The sequence below is a fragment of the Rhopalosiphum maidis genome, chromosome 1 (genome assembly GCF_003676215.2).
Source record: "Rhopalosiphum maidis isolate BTI-1 chromosome 1, ASM367621v3, whole genome shotgun sequence".
Classification (NCBI taxonomy): Eukaryota; Metazoa; Arthropoda; class Insecta; order Hemiptera; family Aphididae; genus Rhopalosiphum; species Rhopalosiphum maidis.
Window position 1 is genome coordinate 22,250,147 of NC_040877.1, and position 24,144 is coordinate 22,274,290.

At 30.4% G+C, this 24,144-nt stretch overlaps 1 protein-coding gene and 1 long non-coding RNA gene across 2 annotated transcripts in view; one reads left to right on the plus strand and one right to left on the minus strand.

The window, feature by feature from the left end:
- LOC113556084 overlaps positions 1 to 24,144 on the plus strand; it is a 99,497-nt gene that overhangs the window by 39,648 nt on the left and 35,705 nt on the right. The gene's annotated exons all lie outside the window — the stretch shown is intronic.
- The window catches only part of LOC113556066 (zinc transporter ZIP11), a 60,859-nt gene continuing 60,475 nt past the window's right edge, over positions 23,761 to 24,144 (minus strand). The window contains exon 8 of the mRNA XM_026960803.1: positions 23,761 to 23,988. The gene's annotated coding sequence lies outside the window, so the exon portion shown is untranslated. The remainder of the gene's footprint in view (positions 23,989 to 24,144) is intronic.

The following is a 24,144-nucleotide window of genomic DNA, read 5'->3' on the forward strand; positions in this document are numbered from 1 at the left end:
CCATGCTTAGTGAATCGTCCAAATAGAGGACTATTATAGACTTGTCGCGTTTATTAGGTAGGTATCTCTTCATAATTAAATCAATAGTATTTATTATTAATACACAAATACACAATGGTATACAAAATAATAAAATATCTAGTTTGTTTTCTTTTAATTTTAATTTTTCCATGATTCACAAATAAAAATTATAGTTAGTACTAATATATGTATATTATGATCTGTGTATAATTTTATAATTAACAAAACTTTAAATGTTTTAAGTGAACGCTTCCGTTTAGATTACTGTATTATACATGTATTACGTATAGGTCTGCACTAATAAAATCGTGTAAGACTTATACAAATTATAATAATACACTGCAGTTATATAATGTTTTCTTTAATTTGTATACTAGTTCGATAAACATCGCAATGATGAGTTAAATACCTATAGTTCAGGCCATCTATACACATTTCCGTTCGTTATTCGAAGTCAACTGGCGCTCGAAAACTGCATCGCTAAACCGTAGCTATGATATTATATAGGTAATACATTAGTAAACCATGATTATTATTGTACATACATACTGTTTTAGCATAATATAACGTATACAAGATTGGGCACTATACGCGTATACATACATTAGTAGGTATCTACGATATATATAATGTGATACCTATATATAGGTGAATAGAACGGCAAAGGGGATGATGAAGCGGGGCACAACCTCCGGTCTTTTCGTACCGCTGTCTGACCTTCTATACCCTTCAGACGCACCTGCGCAGTGGATTAAAGCGTTCCGAACACGACAGGGACGGGGGCAATATCAATATTTTCCCATGGCTTTAACCGACGCCGCCGTCTTCGAGGTCAACAAACCCGCGATCAAAGCCGGAAATTTTCACAATGGCCGTGGGACAAATTCGAAAATAACGTTCTCGGGAATCTGGAATCTCTAGAAGGGTACCTATATGATGCACATAATAATCTATGTAAACGACATATTATATTCAAATATGCCTAATATATATATTATATAATAATATATCGTACATAATGTATACTTGCGATTTATCGCAATCGCCCTTTATGTATTAAAATAATATGAGCATATGAGTTTATATTATAGGTACTACTAATATTTTATTATATTATGTATATATATATAGCCATATAGTTATAGTACACGAACGCGAACCACGTGTTTTATAATATAGACCGGAACGTCATTTACAAATATTTTAATACCACATATATATATATATATAATATGTTAATATAGGCGAACAACAGGTGGAATTCACGCGTTGGCCGTTACGGAAAATATGATCTGTAGGTCAACTCGAATGTTATATTTTATATATATATAACTACGTCGTAATAAATATTAAATTTAAATAATATAATATATTACGTGAATACAAATTTAAATATTATAAAAACTTTAGTTTAACGTGATACATATATATAATTAAAAAGATAAGTTTGTGTGCGTTATAATTAAGAAACCTTTATGTTTAATGTGTAGACAATAATAATAAAGACATATTAAAGTGACGTAGGTACACTATAGAGGCGACAAGAAAAAAATCCACAAAGCGTCGTAATTTGACCTTTTGATATATTATTGTCGTCTACCGCTGCATTTGCATACAGCGTGCAATCGTTTCTTGATTCTCGAATCTCAGAGGTTTATTATATTAAAAAGATCAGTATGGTAAATGCGATCGATTTTTGTCTATTTAGGTATTTTCAAGTCGTAATTTTATTTTTTTCAAACGGCGATTACAGACATAATCGTTTGCCGCCGCCGATTTACAGGAAAACACCTAGGGAGGTCTCGTTTGTACTCGTAAAAGCGAAACGTGGTTCTTTTTTAAGAAACCATACGCCTACAGAAATATTATGAAAAGCGACAAGAAAGTTTAAATTTTTTATTAAAACAATAAAAACAATAATAAATAAGTACCTATAATACCTACTATCAATTGGTTATTGTAAAATTTTAAAATTATTTAACCGTTTTTTTATGTTTATATAGAGTACATATTAGGTACAGTATTAGTATAATATTATATAATAATACCTATACATTTTAAATTTTAATCTAAATATATTGTTGTTTGTATCAATACCGTTTCATTGTTTTTTAAAAATACTTTTTATTGTCGAACTTTCATTATGTGGCAAGTACCTACTTGAAAATGAAATAATATCAACCAACTCCTTTAAACTTAAATCGTTTAGAAAAGAAAAATTCGAATAATATAAAATATTTTCAATATATAGCTGACTAAGTCTCGTACACGTTTTAGGGTTTACAGAGTATACATAAGACAAATCGACCTGCAGGTAAAGCGATATAACCGATATAGGATATACTATAATATGTAACGTATATACCACTGTTAAAAAATGGACAATCCGATTTATCCGTCGCGAAAAAAATTTACAACACTGCGTGCGACATATCCTGGTGCGCACGTATATATATACAAATTATTTCATTTAAAATCGTGTTCAAAATTATTAGCGGTTGTACAAATAACCGAATTGACATAATCACACTTCCCACGTACACTTCACACACACGCACGCACGCACACGCACAAATATAATATGATGTTGTATATACATGGAACGATCAACCGTGTCCTCTAAATATTTTATACTGATACGACGGCGTTTCCGCGTATATATTGCAGCCGAACACGACCTGGTATACATAATACTGGGGGAAAACAGTATGATTATGTATAGTCACTAAAGGTATATTAATATACTATAATAATATATTAACATACCATATGTTCGTACCCCGGCGACGATCCACATCTCGCAGTACGACAAGATTGAATTTGGGTATTTTCGGTGTTTATCAGCAATGTCACATATGCGCAGGCAAAACAGCGGTGCACGCCCGCATGTATACGTGTATGTATATCATACAATATTATTATTATATTAAGAGGTGTACCTATATTAAATATTATACTATTTGAAGCTTTCGCCTAACATACCCAGTCGTTAAAAATACACACAGCCCCTTTTAAGGGTTATAGAAATATGTCCGGCTGTAGTGTGGGCGTGAAACTAGTGTAAAAATAGACTTTTTAATTTCCCGTGGAGCTGGGGGGACCGTGGCTTGAAAAATGAGGATTTAAAATAAATAATAATATATATATATTTATTATATTTTATACAAGCTCGTGTGTGTGTAAATTACGTCATCCGATTAGTTTCCAGAGAGGAGACACTTTCAATCTTTTAAGTTGTATAAGTAAGTACTTGTATTATACCGCGTATATATATAAAGTTACTGGATACAAACGTTATCATAGTAATTAGTAATATTATATTATGTATGTTGTATCTAATAATACGGCTTTAAAGTTTATAATGAAGTTACAGACCCGTTTCTGTAGTTTCGTTGATGAATTATGATTTTCTTTATCGTTACAAAAGTAATAATTTGAAAATTATAAGATTGCAGTTTACAGTATTAGGTACGTAGTCAATATAACTGTTATCAAAATTTTGGTGGAAAAAATAATGTTAAAACTATTACAATATTATAAACGTAACAGAGATATACATGCATGGTTAAATACTTAAATTTTTTTTAAAGGCGTCACGCATAAACCGTTCAGTTTTATGTCCGAAGACAAAAAAAATATATTAGATTATTATTTTATTTTAAATTATAAATCCTATACTTATCCTATAATTATATGGTGTAAATTCGTAATCAATACATTAATAATTAATTGTACTATAACTATTATTTGTGTTTAACCGGAAATTGTATTTCACAGAAATCATATCGGGGATCACTAATAAAATTGATAAACGATTAGCCTTTCTTTAAATATTACTGAACCATCTTCATTGGCGTTTCGTTTAGAATTTATTGAATCATTAAAATATTTTTTTATGTACAATTTTAATCGTAAACATTAAAATTAAATCGTTTTAACCTCTTTGAAAACCCTTATGAATTAATAAGATATGAAAGCAGGTCCTCAATGGTTAAAAATCATTCCAATCTATCAGTTTAAGAAAAGTATTATAGGCGGTACATAGTATTTTATAAAAATTAAAAACTTATACATAAAAACATTTGTACTAGAGTTTTTCAAATTGAATTATTCACCAACTATTTTATGTTTTGCGGATATATATTTCCGAATGGTTTATATATTAATATATAGTTTTATAAATGAAAATTATAACATAATTCAATACCTAGTGAAATTGATAAATTATAACTACATACCTATGTAAAATAATGGATCACCAATATCAAAGTATACTTAACAAAATCATATCAATCAGTTTTTTTATGGTTATTAAAAGATATAAAGAGAGATCAGACAAATATAGGAGAACGGAGGAGAAATAAATAAATATGAATTAATACTCGTAATAATACACTCGGAATTTGAACATTTAACCAAGTTTATACAAACCACATAAAAATAAGTAATATAACTAATGAGCAATAACAATTAAAATATGTTTTTAAGAGGAAAACGATATTGTGTTTAATATAATTGTAATCAAAAATAATAGGTATTGATTTATTTTTGACGAAGGCGTAGAAACTACGTCGTAGATACTAGATATAACACCTATAAAAATACATTTTAATTACATATTCAACTATATCTTAGAATAACAAATAGCAACGAATTTAATTGAAATATTACAAATTTGTAGACACAAAAACTAGAACTATTTGTGACAGTTTCAGGTAAAACAACTATATAATGGTACAAAATTATTGATTCATAAAATTATCATAGATAAGCTAATAAGACAATCTTCACTCCAAATTAATGAAAAATTTACACCAGTGAATTATTTACTATATATAGTTATAGTACATGTATATACTAAATAAGTATTATATTATATTGAGTGATTTGTGTTTTTCTAGAGTAACGCGAAACGTATACCTTCGAAATATACTTAAAATGTATATACCTAACTTAAAATATTAACATTAGACACATCTCTTATATTAGTAATTATTGTACACAATACACTGTATATTTGGCGAATAATAAATTGCGTGCATGTTTAATTGAATCATACTAACATTGTGTACGTACAATTTAATGGGAACAGATTGAAGTCTATGGTTTTTTCTAATAAAGTATTTTTGGTACTGATCCAATATTATGTGTGATATATCGATTTTATTATTTATTGCTGTACTACCTAATTAGGAACTAAAGAAAAAATAAAATTATTTTTTCCTTTATAGAATTATATGGCTTTTTATTAAACATTTGAAATCTTATTAGACGTATGATCACCATCATTAATTTTTAGTTAGCATATAGTGGTCTAATACAGCGAAGAGTGTAGTTCTCCATTTAATTTTACTAATTTAGGTGTTTTTAGAAATACATTTAGTATCTAAATTTGGTATGTTTCGATGAAATTAAACAAGTCATTTAATAAACCGAATAAATTATTGTCCATATTCCATAGGTAGTAAGTACTATAATTTTTCGTCATTTTGCTGGAAATTAATTAACCAACATAGTGTATTTATGGATTTAAAATAGAATAAATTATATTCTATATTAATCAGAACACAGGTTTGATGTTAATTCAAACAAAAAATAGTATATAACCTAGTTATTAGGTGTCACTCGATATTTTCACAAAATCATTAAGATATTGTAACTGTTTTAAAACTCATAAAATATTATTGGAAAATATTCAATATTATATATTTTTGCCTTAAATTGTGATAATAGGTAAATCCACTTTAATATTAAAAATTTTAAAATAGAATGGATTGTTCTGAACGAACAATTTGCTATGTTAAGCGTTTGTAAGACCAAGACGAAATGCGCGGGTATGACATTCCTCTTAAACCAAACATGATGCGTTCATCATGTGTCATAAAAATATTATATTTTTTTATTTTCCAATAGTTTCACGAGTTTTAAAATAATTACAATATTGTAATGACTATAACAATATCGAGTGACTACATCATGTTCTGTTGAGGAGGATGTCATACCAGCACGTGATGTGTCTCGGTCTTACACACGCATCACAACATAACGGATTTTACATTCAAAACAATCCATTTTACCTTAGAATTTTTAATGTTAGAGTGAATTGACCTAATATAACATTTAAAGTTAAAAATATTATCTAGAGAGCCACGTGTATAGTCTTTTTTATATTTTAATTTAAACGCAAGTTATAAACATTTCAAAACTGTTTCCGCACGCATGTATGAAATCCACTTATAATGGGATAAAAAAATGATTCAAACATTGTACAACGAATGGTGTTACATTATCATGAGTGTAATACCTATATATAATATCTTGTATACCTTGCATATTATGCATGTTCTACAATTCTTATGTCTTATTGTAAAAAAAATGCACTCTTGCTGCAGTAGAATGCGCGTGTCGTGACATTATATCCTATATATAGGTATACCTGCCTACTCAAGTATCAGTCATTGCGGTACGAACTTCCATTTACCTATAAAATATTTTCGGAAACTGTGACCTATGCCGATTTTTACAACGTATATTATTTATTAAGGCAGTAGGCACAAAGACATAATTTGCAGCGTTTTTCAGCGTGCACAGAGTATATTAACAAACTATGCCTAGTTTGATTTTCAATAGTGTCTTACGCACATTATTCGACTGTACACATTGTGTTGTAGCATGTGTGGTGTGCCAGTCGTCGATATATATTACCTGTACTGTATAGATAAACATTAACTGCATTTTACGACTGTCGAACTGTATACACGCGCCGCATATAGGTGCCGTAATGCCGTATGCAGCAGACATAGACCGTCAATAATCTTGACATCTTGTAATTTTTACTTGCTATATTCACTGGTACGTTTGACGATCGTAAAATATACATCGCAAAAAAGTACCTATATTATTAAATTCTAGGTATAAAATTGTCTACCTTTGTAAAAGTATGAAAAAAATGTTGTAATGAAAATACTTTAACAATGTGTTTACGTACAATCTAATATACTAGTTTGACTTAAGGTCATGAAGTAATTCGTATCGTCAATGTCGTTAATCGTATCACAACATTTCAATTGCCAATATTTCAAATTAATTTACTATAGTGGCATCAATAATAACGACATTTTAAAATTAAATCTACTGCTTCACACAGCCATAAAAATTAAACTGCCGAAGAAAAAACGCTTTCCACTATATAGTGTATTGAATGTCAGTTTAACTGAAATCAGTATAATCACACCAAGAATTTCTGTCACCGTACCCCTCGTTACGTTAAATGTGGTGAGAACCATTTTTCAAATAATTGCACGAAACCACCATCGGATCCCGCCGAATGTAGGTACTCTACGCTCAGGACATACACTCGTCGTATATATAAAGCCGGTTTACAAAAACCTCATTTCGACTCGTACAAAATATAAAGCGGTCAAATACAATAATCGTCTTACCCCTATACCTTCGTAATAAACTATAAAGTGACTCCACTTCCAGCTATATATAAATAAACACATTAAGTCATTATCGTATAGCTAATGCATCGCCTATATATTCAACTTGAAAATACTACCTCTAAATTCCTCGAAGAACTTAAGTCTGTCATTAGCCCACTACTATACACTTATTAAAAACATTATTAAATAATCTTCCATCGACCACTATTTAGATCCTATAATATTTACACCTTTTATCATTATCTAGTTATCAAACATTATCTAGTATCTACAACTTTTCATGCGTATAGAAAAAACGTTGAATGTACTACTAGAATAATATGTCATGTATACTTCTGCTTTAAAAGCTTAAAACATATTATTTCCCATTTGTAAAAGTAATTGTCGAGATTATATAATAAATAATAATTATAAGCTGATTTCTCAATAAATCACAAAAAAAATAAAACAATAAATTCGCCTATGTGTTTAGTTTATCTTAGTACTAGTAAAACAGAGCCATATGATAGTGGAATAAAAAAAAAATACAAACGTGTAATAATATGTTACATAATACTACAATATACGTGTGTTTCGTGCACGACATTCCATTTATAGACCCTGCAGTAAGTGGTGGTAGTAAATGTAAATTGTATTGCACCGGAAACAATGTATTATTCAAAAAATTTCTCGTGAAAATCGATCGAAATCGTACGCTGAAGCGGTAGTATCATGTCTATTTATATATATATATATGCAGACCAAAAAATTGCTTATAGAGAATAGATTCTATAAGTATATAGAGGTGACGATTGTGGTACACGAGTTTTCTGAGCTGGTGGCGGTTCCACAGGTACCACTACGTAGGGTTGTGTAATCAGTAACCGTAAATAGATCGGACGATGGTAGGATCGGTCGAACGGGTAGTAGGTCTGGAACATGGGGTGGGGGCACCGCCGCCGACGGAAGGGAGTGGGTACAGCCGAAATTCTTTTCGCGGCGTTCTTACGACGACGGCTGTGTCGGGTCGTGTGTTTGTATGTGTGTGTGTGTGTGTGTGTACACTGCGGAGAGAAAGAGACAGTGACAGACAGTTAGATGGGCGAGCGGGCGGTAGAGCGGAGAGCGCTCCGACCCTTTGACGACGTGAACGCGCGCTTTTGTGATCGGTCTCACACGCAAAACATGTACAAGAATAGCGCTGTCGTCGTCGTCGTGGTATATTGCAGGGCACCGCCGCCGTTTGTTTATAGAGAAAAACATTATTATTATTTTCTAAAGGTGCGTGCGTGCATTTTTATTCTTTTTCCACTCGTCCTGTGTGCTTGCTCTGCTTCGGTGTTATTTTCGAGTTCGGTGCAGTCACCCCGCAACCCCCGCCGCCGCCACCACGGTCGAACCTTGGACAAAACTGGTTGCGCCAGGGACAAGGGGGTGTATGTGCGTGCGCGTGTGTGAGACAGAAGAGGGGTGACGCGGCGGCGGGCCACCACCGTGAGAACACTATACATATACGCGCACGCACGACGAGGGTTGTGTGTGTGCGTTTGTTTGTGTGTCGGTGTGTGTGTGTGAGAACGCGGCGCTATAATATTTAAGCGGCGGAGACTGCATCAGCAGCCATCTCACTCCGCAGTGCCGTCGTCTCACTCGCCCGCCCATCACGACGCGAGCATCGGCGGCGCCCCCGATTCACACGGGAATCCGCGCGTACATATAGCTTTTGTCCAGCAGGTGGCGGCGGCGACTGGTGGTAGTGGTGGTGGCTCCAGGGACATTCCTTTAATAATAATAACGTACGTCGTCGTCCGCGCGACGCGGAGGCGGCGCCGTTTAATTATTGTTATATTATATTATTATTTATTATTGTATATTATATACACAATTTCGATCGAACGGGCGCGAGTTTTTCGTTTCGCGATCCGCCATGACAGCAATAAAAAATGCAGCCGTTGCCCCCTCGTGGAATACACGAAATCGTCTGAGGCGACCCCGCGACGCTATAAGCCCAATACGGGTTTTTGGTCAAGTACAATATGGGCACGATCACTGTACAACGACGACCGCCGCCGCTGTTGTATTACCGTTTGGTTCTCACGCGTTTGATATATATTTTTTCTTTTTTTTTACTTCCAAATACGTAGGTATCGCTTACGTGCTACATAATACAACACTCATACGCGTATCACATATATATGTTAAATATGCTAAGACGGTAAACTGTTATGCGATTTTCGAGATTTATGCCCCATGCGAAATTCTAATTTTACAACCGTAGTCGAAAGTATTAGATTTGATTGACGTCGACATAACAAAATATTTTATACGTGCTATAATTTTATTCCAATATCCGCTCAGTATAGGTTTATTAATGATGACAGCCAATACGCGCGGAACGTGAAAAATTATTCTCCGAAGGTAATATTATTTTGTCTGATGGTAGCTGCTCGGACGGATTCCCTCCAAAAATTATTGGAGGGAACTCGAGTAAATGAATACCCGCCATAACTGTTATATACCCTCGAATTCCCTCCAAAATTATTGGAGGGAACTCGTGCAATCGTGCATATGCACAAGGAACAGGTTAGAGTATACTATACATATTATCTCCGTATAGAAGGATTCCCGCGCGTTCCGTAGGCATATTATTATTTCAATATTTAATACTTAGGTATCCCGACATTTAACAACAATAACATACCATTTAAAATAAAACTAAAATTCTGTAATGTTAAATATTTGCTAAGAAAATAAAGAAGATATCACTGAACAATAATAAACAAATTATAAATAAATAAGTGTATAACACAATTATTACCTATATATTTATATACTTCGATAAAAACCATAAATATTTAAATATAATATTATAAAATATCTTATAAATAATAATTATGCATATCTTGACAAAAATCTTAGTAATATACTAATATAATAAAATAAATAAATAATAATAATTCTACTAAAATATTTAATATCTCATCACAATTATACACAGATATACGAATTATGATGCTATTTCGAATGGCAATGTTATGAATGTTATTTATATTAATGTTTTGTGGATGAAATTAAATTATTTATCAAACAATATTTTTCTTTTAAGAGTATATTTTTATATTATGAATGCGTAAGTATTTACAGAATGGTGCTTTTGACATAAAGCGAAGGACTTTAGATTGAAATCTTCGAACGCAGTTGTGAGTATCGGAAATTTTGATTGTGCGTCATAGTTGGATACTGTAAGATCAAATGGGTCTTAGCAAGATATCGTTTAAACAACTTTGTATATTTTGGTATAGGTGGTTTTATACATATTACTGATTGAGGTTAAGAATGAATGATAAAAGGTGTGGAGTCGATCATTGAGTGAGCGTCCTCTATTTTTTAAGTAATAAGTCATCGATCGATGTACATTCCAAAGTAGCACACGCATTAGACATTAAATAGGGGTTGATTGTTGAGGAAGGTCTGCAGGTATACCCGCTGAGTGAGAAGCTTCTATATTATTGTATTTTGTGAGAAGTATTAAATATGTAGTAATAATTCTAGAACACACATATACGTTTTAAACATTTTTGTTCTGTTAAAAGAATTCAAAATAATAATATATTAATACTCATAATTACACTACGACTACTATACTAAACGTTAAAAGTGTTAAGTTCATTAATCGACGATTGGGTAGACTTTTTGTTGATTTTGATCGCATTCTATCGGATGTACAGATTACTTATCAGAATTACGAATCAGAAGATTTTTTTCACTGTACAAGATTTTCATCATTTATTTATTTTTATACTGATTAACAAATAACCAAGTACCAGTATATAATATTACCAAATACTTAAAATAATAAATACATTATATAGAACACTTTTAAATAGCAATCCAACCTTATTCGACTGGCAAAGTGGCATGTACATGTGCACCAAATATACTGCTATAATAGTACGTATATCTAATACAAATAATACAATATAAATAGGTACATGAGCAATGGTGGTTGTACCAATTACATATACTCATACATATATAGTTTATTTATTTTATGATAGACGTTTTCAAAATCTAATGAGACAACATTTAAAAACTTCGAACAAATATAATGGAAAAGTTTAAAATAGCCGTACATATTATATAAATTTATACTAAAGCAATAATACACGAAATGTCATAATATAAGTACTGATATATAATACTGCGTAGTCGTGGGTGCAACAATACACAACACTTAATTTTATTTAACGCTTTTAAGGGGTTGCTTAAATTGATATTTTTACAAACAATGCACCATCACGAAGTGTCATACATACATAATATAAGAATATTTATAATATATATATTTAATTTTATGAAAATTTAGGGTATTTGTGACGTGGTGTTGATAAATTAAAAATGTACGAGCACGTAGCAATTATTTATTTATATATTTCCAACGGATACTTATTTGTTTTTGAAACTTGCAAATATTACATATATATTATATAATATATTATTATCGTTTAATATTATATACCTATTTAGTTTTACCTATGCGACTGTGCGCAATGTTATTGGTTTTATAGAATACACAACTAAAACGAAAAATACAATAAAACAAAATTTAATTTAATTTTCAATTTCAAAATAATAATTATTATATTCGTTGTGTTTCAATATTTTATTATGTTGGTAAATCATGTGTGATATTATAATGACAATTATATATATATATATATTTATACACGTATCCACTATATACATATATATATATATATATATAAATTATGCTGGTTTTAACGCGTATATAGATGAGGTACCTGTATATACAATTTGCAATAAAGTTGTCAATCGCACAATTGTATATTATATATAATATTTAATATACATTTATACCATCGATTGCATTTTAACGTTATTATATTTATATATCTATACTTATATAAACTGGCGTCCGCACGTTTATCACTCGGCACGCCCACTTTTCGATTGCAAATTACGTTTTTGAATTGTTCATCTTATATTGGAGTACCGTGTATTACAACAGCCATGCGTATATTATTGATATTCATGCATTGTCCTGCATAATATGCAATAAGACATCGCTTTTCATTATATATTATATATATTAAATTTAAAATATAAATTTGGTATATATTATATATTCCCATCATCTATGTATACCTGCAGCCGCTGCAGTGTCGCATCCATCTATACAAATTGTAATATATGTAATTTAGTAATAAGCCTGTACTTACTGCTGTTATACATATATATATATAGGTATCACACAAAACATAATTTATATAGGTGTGTATAATACCGACGTATACACAAAAACGGCGGTAATCCTAACTTTTCCGCAAATACTCTGATGCAACCTGGGAATTTATTCAAATTTATATATTTATACAAATAGTCAATATACGTATTATCATGTGTGCAGAAAATATGACGTACCTACCTATAATAGTCATCGTATAAATGACCGCGATAAATTTCGGACACGCCTAACGATGACTGAAATATTTATACTGCAGTGGCGGCGGACTTTATTACTGCAGCGAGAGCCGTCACCGCGGGTGCAGCGGATACACACGCCAGTACGCCACTAATCGGGGGTGGTGTTTTTTAATTTTTTTTTTTCAAAATTCTCGTCGTCGTATTTTTTTGCATACATCAACCAATAGGTGATTAGAGACACACACGGTTTCTCGTGATTGTTTAATTCACACACATATAGGTACCTATAACAGTCACCATCAACCTCTCGGCGCGTTTGCACATCAATATTGCGCACGGGGCGACAACAATATGCGTGATTCGCGTTTATTTTATACGTCGTTGTTATCTCGATGGTGCAGACACTTTTCCATGTATCTTTCTAAAATATAAACAACCATATCATTGTCCTCCCGTGTATATTATGTATAAAAACAAACAGCGAATAACTGTTCGACGACAACATTTTAATTGATATAATAATAATGATATTGCTGATGCAGTGTATTATATTACGTATATAGACTAGGTGAATGAGTAGAACGGACAAGTGAAGAAAAAAACAAAAATTTGCCTACACGAGATCGCAACGAAAAAGACGAGAAAAAAATGTATTTCGGCGACGGTGTGGATTTCGCGAAAGACGTCCATTTTGTTAGTCGCGCGTGGCCGGTGACGTCACGGCGCGCATTCACCAACCTACACAGGGCCCCAACGTTGGCCGCGCCACCGCTATCTTGGCGACGGCTGCACACATACGCGCGCACACACGCACACACACACACATACATAAACACATACACACACGTGTGTGCGCGCGCGCACAATAATATATATACATAAATATATTATATTTTATAATACGTATATGACGGGACAAGCAGTGCTGCCTCGTTTCGCACGTTATTATCGCGTGCGTGCGAGTTTTAAAAAAAATCAACGATAAAGAAAATTAACAATACAATAACGGATCGGGCAGATACATATTATATACGTATCGTATATTATATTATTATCGTATAAAATGTATTGTGACAAAAACGAATAATATAGTTATGCACGCATGTATTACGAATAAAATGTGATAATATACATTATTTATTAAAATTTAAAATATAAAGAAACAATACCGTCACTTACACACATGATTACATAGACAGACTGTATAGAATTGGAAAAAATATACGCGGTCGCAGGCCGTCAGACGGGCCGGTGTATATATATATATATATATATATATATATATATATAGAGAGAGAGAGAGGTACCTATAATACTTACCTATACCTATCAGAAAAACGTGGAAAACGCCAAAATACGGTCCCCGTTGTTGCGCCGAGGGTTGAATTATTGTTGGATATTATATATTTTATTATGGATGGGTAGGAGTCAGGAGAAGTATATTACATCAGAGATATTATTAGGTATATATGTTTTATATCGTCGTCACCGTCGCCGCCGACACGGACACCGCACACGTCGGACTGCCGAACGGTGTTGCAAAAACGATGCCATAAACTATAAAACCCATCGGTATATATACGGCCGCAACGTGTGTATAATATAATATATATTATATTACGTGTGGACGGAAATTATCGGTCGGTATGCGACTCGTCTCGAAAGACGGCGACCCGCGCCATGGCAAAACTATATAAGTTCACCTATACAGAGCCCCCGGGCCCGCCGGACTCCTAAATCGTGCCCCTGAAGTCGTGAACCTCGCGCCAGCCGTTCGCGAAAAAAAAGTACAATAATGAACGGAAAAAAAAAATTCCCCGAAAATTTATAATAATAATATAATATACGCGACGAGTGTTCCGAAAAAAAATACAGACAGCACATATATTATATTATTATATAAGTATAACATATATAGCGCGATTCCTGTTTTGCACGCGTGCGTTTAAAATAAACGCGGCTTGTGCACAATTATTATTATACATTTATATATATATATATATTATATATATAACGAACACTGGCAATGCTATCGATGTAGGTACACGACAAAACGTCGATATTTTCGAAATCGTTGCAAACACTATATTATAGATACAAATCATATATACACCACGAGACGATGCGTATAATATACTATATAGGTGCATAGGTAGGTATATCTATGTACGATAATATATTAATAGTCATTATTGCGATTTAATGGATGTCGAGACTAATAACGGTAATGCACGGTATAGTGTGTAGGTTAGTAACTAATAATAATAATATAAAATATTACAATTGTTTATACTTATTATTTTGTATAGTATAAAAATATTTTTGCCAATACGAGAGAGAAAAAAAAAAAGAAACGATTTGGCGGTGACACGGACCAGCCACAATAATGTAGGTATGTATGTATGTGCATATAGTATACATGCGTATATAACAATAATGTACCTAATACATTCGAAGTCGCAGTATAAAATCATTGTGAACGGTGTATTTTTCAAGGTTTCCACACCGCAGGAAAACGGTATAACACTATATTGTTACGGTCTACTGGTGCTGCTATCTGACGGTATATCGCAAGTTATAGTCGAACCCGGTTTGCGGTACGTTTATTGCAATGCCATGGTATTACAGGTACATGTATTCATATACACCTATATGGTCGTGTATACCTACTGGAGTGGATTTGTGAAATGGTGCGTTTCCAAAAACACGCGCCCGCAGCAGAACAAAATATACTGTTGGGCGAGTTATTGCAGACATGGAACTATATATATGTAGGTCACGGCCCACGGGGCCACCGACGCTGATTGAAATGTGCTTTTAGTGTATACTATTTTTATTAGGTACACTGTATACTTAAATGTATGTTTTCTAAATAATCAAAAATGATAATATTATTGTTATGCTGCGATTAAAGCAATTGAATTTATTGATTTTTTTCAAAACCATATGTTAAGTTCACTTATATAAATAATATTATGTATATACTATCGAATATCCATACAACCCGCCAAGAAATAACGAACAAGCATAAAATATGGTGCTACAATTGTGTATCTCAGTTTTAGACTTTTAGTGAACCTATATATAAGTTCACAGGTAAATCGGTGTCGATGAAGTATACCTCGCTTTGTTGATGAACTATAATTCAACTGAGATGACCTATCGTCTATTGACTATATTGCGAATTGGATATAGCACTTGGACACTCGGTATACTTTAAATCGTGTTTCAAACTACTCTCTGAACTTTTCTAATATCTCTGAGAACAATTTCTGAAAGTTTTGTCAAAATCAAGCAAGTAGTTTTTAAGTATATATAAGCTATATAAGCTCTGTATCCAATAAGCAATGATAATCCTAAGAATAAAAAAAAAATTCTATTTTCGTGACGCAAAATAAAATTTAACCAATATAGGTTGAAAAACAAAACTGTAAACACTCATCTCAGAGTTTCAAGGAATATGTGTAAAAAATTGGTGCCAATTGTAAAAGTATTAGTACCGGAAATATATACAAATAACGCACAATAATTTTTATATAAAGAGTAATAATAATATATAATAGGTAAATAGTGATATCCATTACAATCAACTGCATCATAAAAATGTATTATCATTTTTTTTTTTACAAACAATAGTTTCTATAAGATATATTGCTGTTTTACGTCTGTACACAATACATTTGATGTACAAAATATAATAATTATAAACTGTTTGAATCCCGCGGTATTTAGTCCCGAGGTCTAGAAGCGGTATAGGGTTTTGGGGGTTCAAACCCTCTCACCACCATTGCTCATTTTTTATGAGTATAAATTATTTTACCACATAATTTTTTATATATATATATATATGTAGGTACATAAATATATATATATACTATACAATTACCTACATATACACCTGCGCAATAATGTATTATGTATTTATATATATATATATATATATATACATATTACAATAGTATGGAATGTTAATGTTAATAACTTTTTCTGCCTGAACCTCTCCCTCCACCGTCCCGAATCTTTACGAAATCTTGCAGCGCACGTGCCTGTCTCGTCTGTTTCTTTCATTTTTGAAAACAAAATTCAGAAATTAATAATAGGTTATTATTAATAGCGAATAATCATACTTCATAATATGAGGTTGAAATACATCGCTGGACGTAATTGATAAAATTGTTGAGAACTGCGGGGAATCGTATATTTAATCTTACCTATAATTACCTACATTTATTTCAATAACTTTCTTCTGTTACATTAAACTATAATATAATATGCGTTTAAATTGATATGTAATATATCGGTTATTGATACAACTATATGCACCTATATAGAGACATAGAGTACAGATACGAATGCATACGATACAATATTATATTATAACTTCAAACATTGAGAATGAGAAATACAAATTCAATTATTTATGAACAATTATTTGATGAAAAATAAAAATAACATATAATGTTGATTTCTGGGCAGTTTTTAATTTATTTTATAGAACTTACGAGTAATCCAATTTTATATTATTCGATTATTCATTTCTATAAATTGATGCTGTGCGATTGTACAAGGTTACGTATAGCTAACCCCTAATATTTACAAATAGTTTAAAAAAATAATTTATTTATTGATGGTTTCACGAATTTTTGACATTTTTCTTAAAATATAATAATTATGTTATTATTTAAAGAATAAAATGTATTTAAAAAAAAGTTATAGCTGAACTTAAAAACATGAAAAAATAAATATAGAACAATTAATAATAAGAACTACACTATAAAATGTATCTACATTTTTGTTGTGTGCCTGAGCGTCCCAAGACTGAAATTAAACAATACATTTTTTTGCAGCGTAATCCGTAAACACGATAATATACGTGTTGTATTTTACTGACAATAGATACCGTTATGCATCAAAAACGAATGAAATATTTGAAATTTAGTGTATTTGAAGTTCATTGTTATTGACTAGATAATAATATTAATTAAATGGTTCTTTTTATTTCTCTTGTTATTAGTAAATAAGTTGAACAGCACTTAATTTTAAAATTAAAATTAAAGTATTCTGTAGAGACGTTCATTAAACATATTGGCTCTCATGTCTATTGCGAGATCATTCCTCCACAATCCACAGCACAAACGTAATACAATATAGTTAAACCGTTCCTGTTCTCCTTATATGGGCGCCGGATTGCACTAACGAGCAACAGCGTATACTGATATATATATAAATAGATAGATATTATTATTTATCATACCTATAGGTATTATTGATAATAACAACAACAATAATAATAATAATTATATTATAAAAACGTATATATCTTTCGGCTTTCCGGACATCATATACAATGGTCACGTGCCCTAGGTCGTGGACAACGGTGACGGTGAACCCTCTCCAGTAGGCGTCTACTAGGCGTGCGCTATATATACATATGTATACTACACCGAAAAGTGGAAAAATCGATTGCTCAGTCTTTCCTGTGCGGAAACCCTTCCAGTCGCCCATTCGCCACCCACGTGTATTAAATTGTTCTGATGACCGAATTCAGAAAAATGTTTTTCTATATCATACTTACACTTATATAAATATCAGTATATCGTCACGCAGATATACACATATATCAAACTACTGCCGCTAAAGATTTGATTATGTAATATATTATAATAAATACGATCTGTTTTATGTGTAGTGGTGATGAGGTTGATGATTTTGATGAAATCAATTATCGTTTCAAAATGTGTTGAAAAAACTTTTTATACTCAATTCTGCCATCACTGCAGAAACGCATATGTCTCCAATTTATAATATATATAATAAATAATAAGCATAGACGCAAGTTACATGCCATTGTAGTATATAGGCATCTTCAGTTCGGTGTTCCCTATCTACCTATATGTACCGACGACAGTCATATAGAAAATTTGCTTTGCATTAATTCAGCCATCGTAAATATTTATATTGATCAATACGCTAGTGCAGTTATACCTGCAGTCATACAGTTGGTGAATTCAACAAATTTACAAGATATATGAGCTGACAAAGTATTATGCGTTTCGTCTTTTACTATAGAAATTATTATAATAGAATATAGATGTTTGAAGGGTTAGGTTAAAGTTAACGACAGATTTTTCATTATTTCAATTTTTCTATCCATCAATTCAGAATGATAAGAATATAGGATATAGATACAAAAATAAATAAATAAATACAATATAAGTAAAAAATAATAATAATATTAAGTAAAATATAAATTATCATTTTATAAAATCTTCCATAAAACCATGATAAGTACCTTATAATATAAGGCTGGCGGTATTTGTATACTACCGGTATCTACGGTTTTTGGTAATTACCAAAAATACCGTACCTATAGGTAATTGCCGAATCACGGTGAATTTATGTGTTTCCAAGTTTCCAGTCTATAGGAGAATTTAATTTTAATATCTATTATAAAAATCATATTTGTAATTATTCATTGTTGTTTACCAAAACGGTATTTTCGGTAGTTATATCGAGTCATGGTACACCGACAGGGACGTATTTAGGGGGAGGGGGGTGAGCCGAGAGGGTACCATCGCCCCAGGCGGCAAATTTTTTTGGAATTTAGGGGCGGCAGCGCCAGTGCCCAGCAGCATTTTTTGAATCATAATCCATTACCCATTTTCATTCGTTAATCAAAAAATTAAAATATTTTTAGTCTTTGAATAGTAACTGCACTGCGTTTTTTACACAGATGTATAATTATACTATAATATTTATAGACATCTGTGGTATTTAATTTTTATTTTACATACATGTTAATATTATCAAAAGTTGACCACATAAAATCCTTGTGTTTCAGTGGTAAGCCTGTAATAGTTAACGTTGTTGTTACGTCTTGTTATTGCTTCGGCACGTCGGCGCCAATATTATTATTTTAATTTAAAATCACTAATTATTTTTCATATGAATTAAAATTGATTTTATAGTGTATATACGTTCATAAACTGCTTGCTGTGTTTATTATTTTGAAGTTTGACATATGGTTAAATTAGTAGTTTTAATTTTTTGTTGATGCTATAAATACAATTCTGTATAAATATGGCTTTTTTTCAGCTTCAAAAGTTAAATATAACTGAAGTACGAAAATAAGAAGATTATTTTAGGATTTAGGAAGTGTTATCCTAATGATTTACCACTAACATTTGCAAATGAATGTGTTCATTTTAGAAGCTATTTGCTTACAAACTCAAATAAAGAAAATATACCTAAAACTGCTTTAGAAATTTGTAAAATGATACATGTGATGACATTCAAAATATACACCCTTACGTCAACATAGCACCCAGAATGTTCTTATGTTGTCCAGTTTCTAATTGTTCATCAGAAAGATCTTTTAGTGCTCTAAAGACAGTTAAAACATATCTAAGATATAGGATGACAGATGATCGCCTTAATAACTTGTCGATACTTCATATAGAGTCAAATATAACTATTCAAATATAATATGATGAAATTATACAAAATTTCAGTGAAAAGAAATCTAGGCGTAAATTATAATGTTACGTTAAGTGTATAAAATGTGTGGTTAGATTATCAATAAATTTGTTTTTAAATAAGTATTCACATTTTTTTTTTGGGGGGGGGGGTATTTAGCAACGTAGAGGCAGCAATACAACTTTACCTGGGGCGTCAAAACTTTAAATACGTCTCTGTATAGCAGTTTACCGAAAATACCGGCAGCTCTACCACAGAATAGATTAATTCTACCTTATATACAAGTTTAAAAATCCCTTTTTTTACAATCAATTCACTATTATTGTTACAAGCCAATCCCACAACTTGCTTAGATTTTTATTCAAACACACATGGGCCTAAATGACTTAAATAGACACTAACCATATTCCAAGTAAACGAATACAAGCATTTTAAATTCGTATTTAAAATAGATACCAAATTTAGTATACCATGCTAATACATTTAAAGAAATAGGGTCTGACTGCACATTTTATTTTAATCATATAATTATGAAATTATTTGATTATACCTATATGTGTCATAACATTTTAATTTTAGAAAAAACTTTACTATTCCACTATTCCCACTGCAGTTATGAATTAATTATTATTTAGGTTAGTTGTTTAAAGATTCTTTAATAAATTATCGTATTTATTAAAGTGGAATAAATTTACCTAAAAATAAGTACTATAATCATTAATCCATCTTGAGTTATGTATAAAATATAATAGACTATATAAACTGCAGGTTATTGGTAAGTAATATGTATTAAAGCTTACAATAAATTATTGGAGTGTATGGTTTCTTATATTACAATATTATTATAGTCCAGTTTTTATAATTCCATGTAATATAGGTTCTTATGTAGGTATTTTATTTAAGCAACATTTTAGAAATCAATAAATAAGCTGCATATAATATTATTCTATACGTTATAGTGATTCGCCAAGCATGCTTACCTACTAGTTTATTATACATTTAATAACACATATCCTTTAATAATGAATTGATTCAAATTCTGATTCCTATAGTTTTTAAAAATATTTTAACATACTTAGATTTTTTATACCATTTAAAAACTATATGTCATTGGTAGGCAAACTTAATTTTTTTTTAAATTAAATCAACCTTTTACTAAGGATGGTATAGTCCTTAAGAATATTTTTACAAAAATATATAAAATAGATAGATGTAATAATATTTTATATTTACATTTTTTAAAACTTGAATTGATTAATATTTTATAACTTACAATAATATTTAAATAATCATAGCCCCAAAAATTTATATTTTTCAAACCTATTATCATTTGGGCCTATTGTCCTCATAAAATATGTTTGAAACTTTTAGCATTTGTTGCATAAAAATCCACAAAAAGATAAACTGGCCACCGCCAATAACGATTAAGAGAAAAAATTGCAATTTGCATTAAAAAAAAAAATTGATATCACCTTCACAAGCCACACCTTAAATAGTTTAAATTAAAACATTAGAAAATATAAATTTATATGCTAAAAAATTCCAAAAATAAGAATTTAAAATTTAAATAAAGTTTTTATTAAAGGGAAAATAGGAGTAAAAATGGTGAACAGTGAGTATACTCGGTGAATCAACCTGTATACCTATTATTATCAATGATTAACGAGCGAAACGAGATTGGACTTGTACAGACAATGATGCATAATATAATAGCAGGCGTTGGTGAATATAAATATACATAATAATACATGCAATATATGTTCATCACCATGGATTTTTTTATTTCAGTTTTTGACATTTTATCAACTATAGAGATGAGTTACAGTAATGAGTTATTAAAGTAAACATATTATATAGTAGAAATAGTGACGTATGATATATTATACAATATAATATACATATACTTATGCATACTAACAAATCACACATTTGAATTTTGATGTTCGCTATTCAATGAATGAGAGTTCAAAGTATGAAACGTTAATGATCTTGTTGATCTAAACACTAACATTTAAAGTAGTTATTTATGTGGTGATATTTGCTGTCATTGATACAATTTAATGGAATTTAAAGAATTGTAAGTATTTGACTTGTCGGAGGAGATTACCATTATATATCATTGCTATCACACCCATTTGTGTCTATCTTATTATTTTTGTTAGCTATTATAATATATACCCATGGTACTATATCAACTATTTTATTTAAATAAGGATATTATGGTTTGGTTAATGTGTGTATATTAAATTTCATATAAACACGGTACTTCATTACAAATATTTAGATAATCAATGTCAAATTAATGAATTTCAAATTTTTGTGTCTTTGGTATTCTTTTTATACCAAATGAATTTAACATTATTCCTATTGTTTATAAATTAAAATAAATAGTTATTAATTATGTACAACCTGTAATTAGATAGTAGGTATATGATAAATATTATATGTATATACTTATTGTCATATTGTATGAATACAATTGTTTGTAATTTTGCAAGTATACTATTATATATTCTGTGATAATGTCATGAAATTGTTTATTATGGCTTGCATATATTTAAAACACTTAATACACTAATAATAAAATATTAGTCCTATTCTATTGTTAAAACGTATGACAAGATGAGTATACCTAATTAATAATGTTCCTTTTATAGATTCTGCTGTACCTATTAGTACCCAATAATGGAAACCAATCATATGAACAAATAATATAATTGTAATTTGTATCATGCTAAAATTAATAAATATGTATAATACGTTTTAAAAGAAATTGCTATAATAACCTACATGAATTTATAATTCTACGTACCTACTTCTGTTCTCTACCACTACAGTGGTTTAGGTTATGGCGTGGATTTAGTGAGGGAGGAGCGATCGGGGCGACCAACCATTGGCTGTGTTTTATTATAATTGATTGATGATTTTATATTATCATATATATTATTTGCATTATCTTTAATAAAACAAAATTAATAACGTTTATGACTGTTGTCCAAATTAAAAAAATATATAATTTCAATCCACTTCAGTTCACTTATTATTTCAATATATATACGATAAACCACATACGCATCAGCCATTATTACTAAAATATAGAATCGAAGAAATTCAGATGATATAATCATCACATTTTTTGAATTTGTATTAATCATATATTATACATTTATACAGGAAAATAGTAAACAGAAAATAATATTACTTTTCGTGTATATTTTACCGCTTTTTTAGTTGTAGTATTAAATATTATTTGTATAGATACATTTATATTATACCAAAATAATTCTTATTAAACTGTTGGCCATTACTGTTTAAAATATTAAATAAATTTATTCCATTTACTTGATATAATATAATAGTTTATTTGTTAAAAAAACTATACTTATAGTGTATATATACAGCTTATTATACTACTCTTTTAATTATTAATAATATAACGATAAACATGATAAAAATTGATGATTGCTTACGGGTTTTCACAGTTTTTGTATGATTTTTTTTGGAATATTTCTCAAATACTTCTCGGAATATTGACCAATTATGGGCCCTGATTATCATCCACGATAAGAGTGTTGTAGCACAAATGTTTTTGAGTTTCATTGCTATTCCAAAAAAATGTCTTCTAAAAAAATAAAAAAACATAAATTATTAAATAGTCAATAACTATATTTTTGTTGAGAATCAAATAAATGATAATAAATATTAATACATAGAATTAATAGAACTAATAGAATTATAAAATAATTAAATTAAAATATCATGTACCTTACTAATTTAA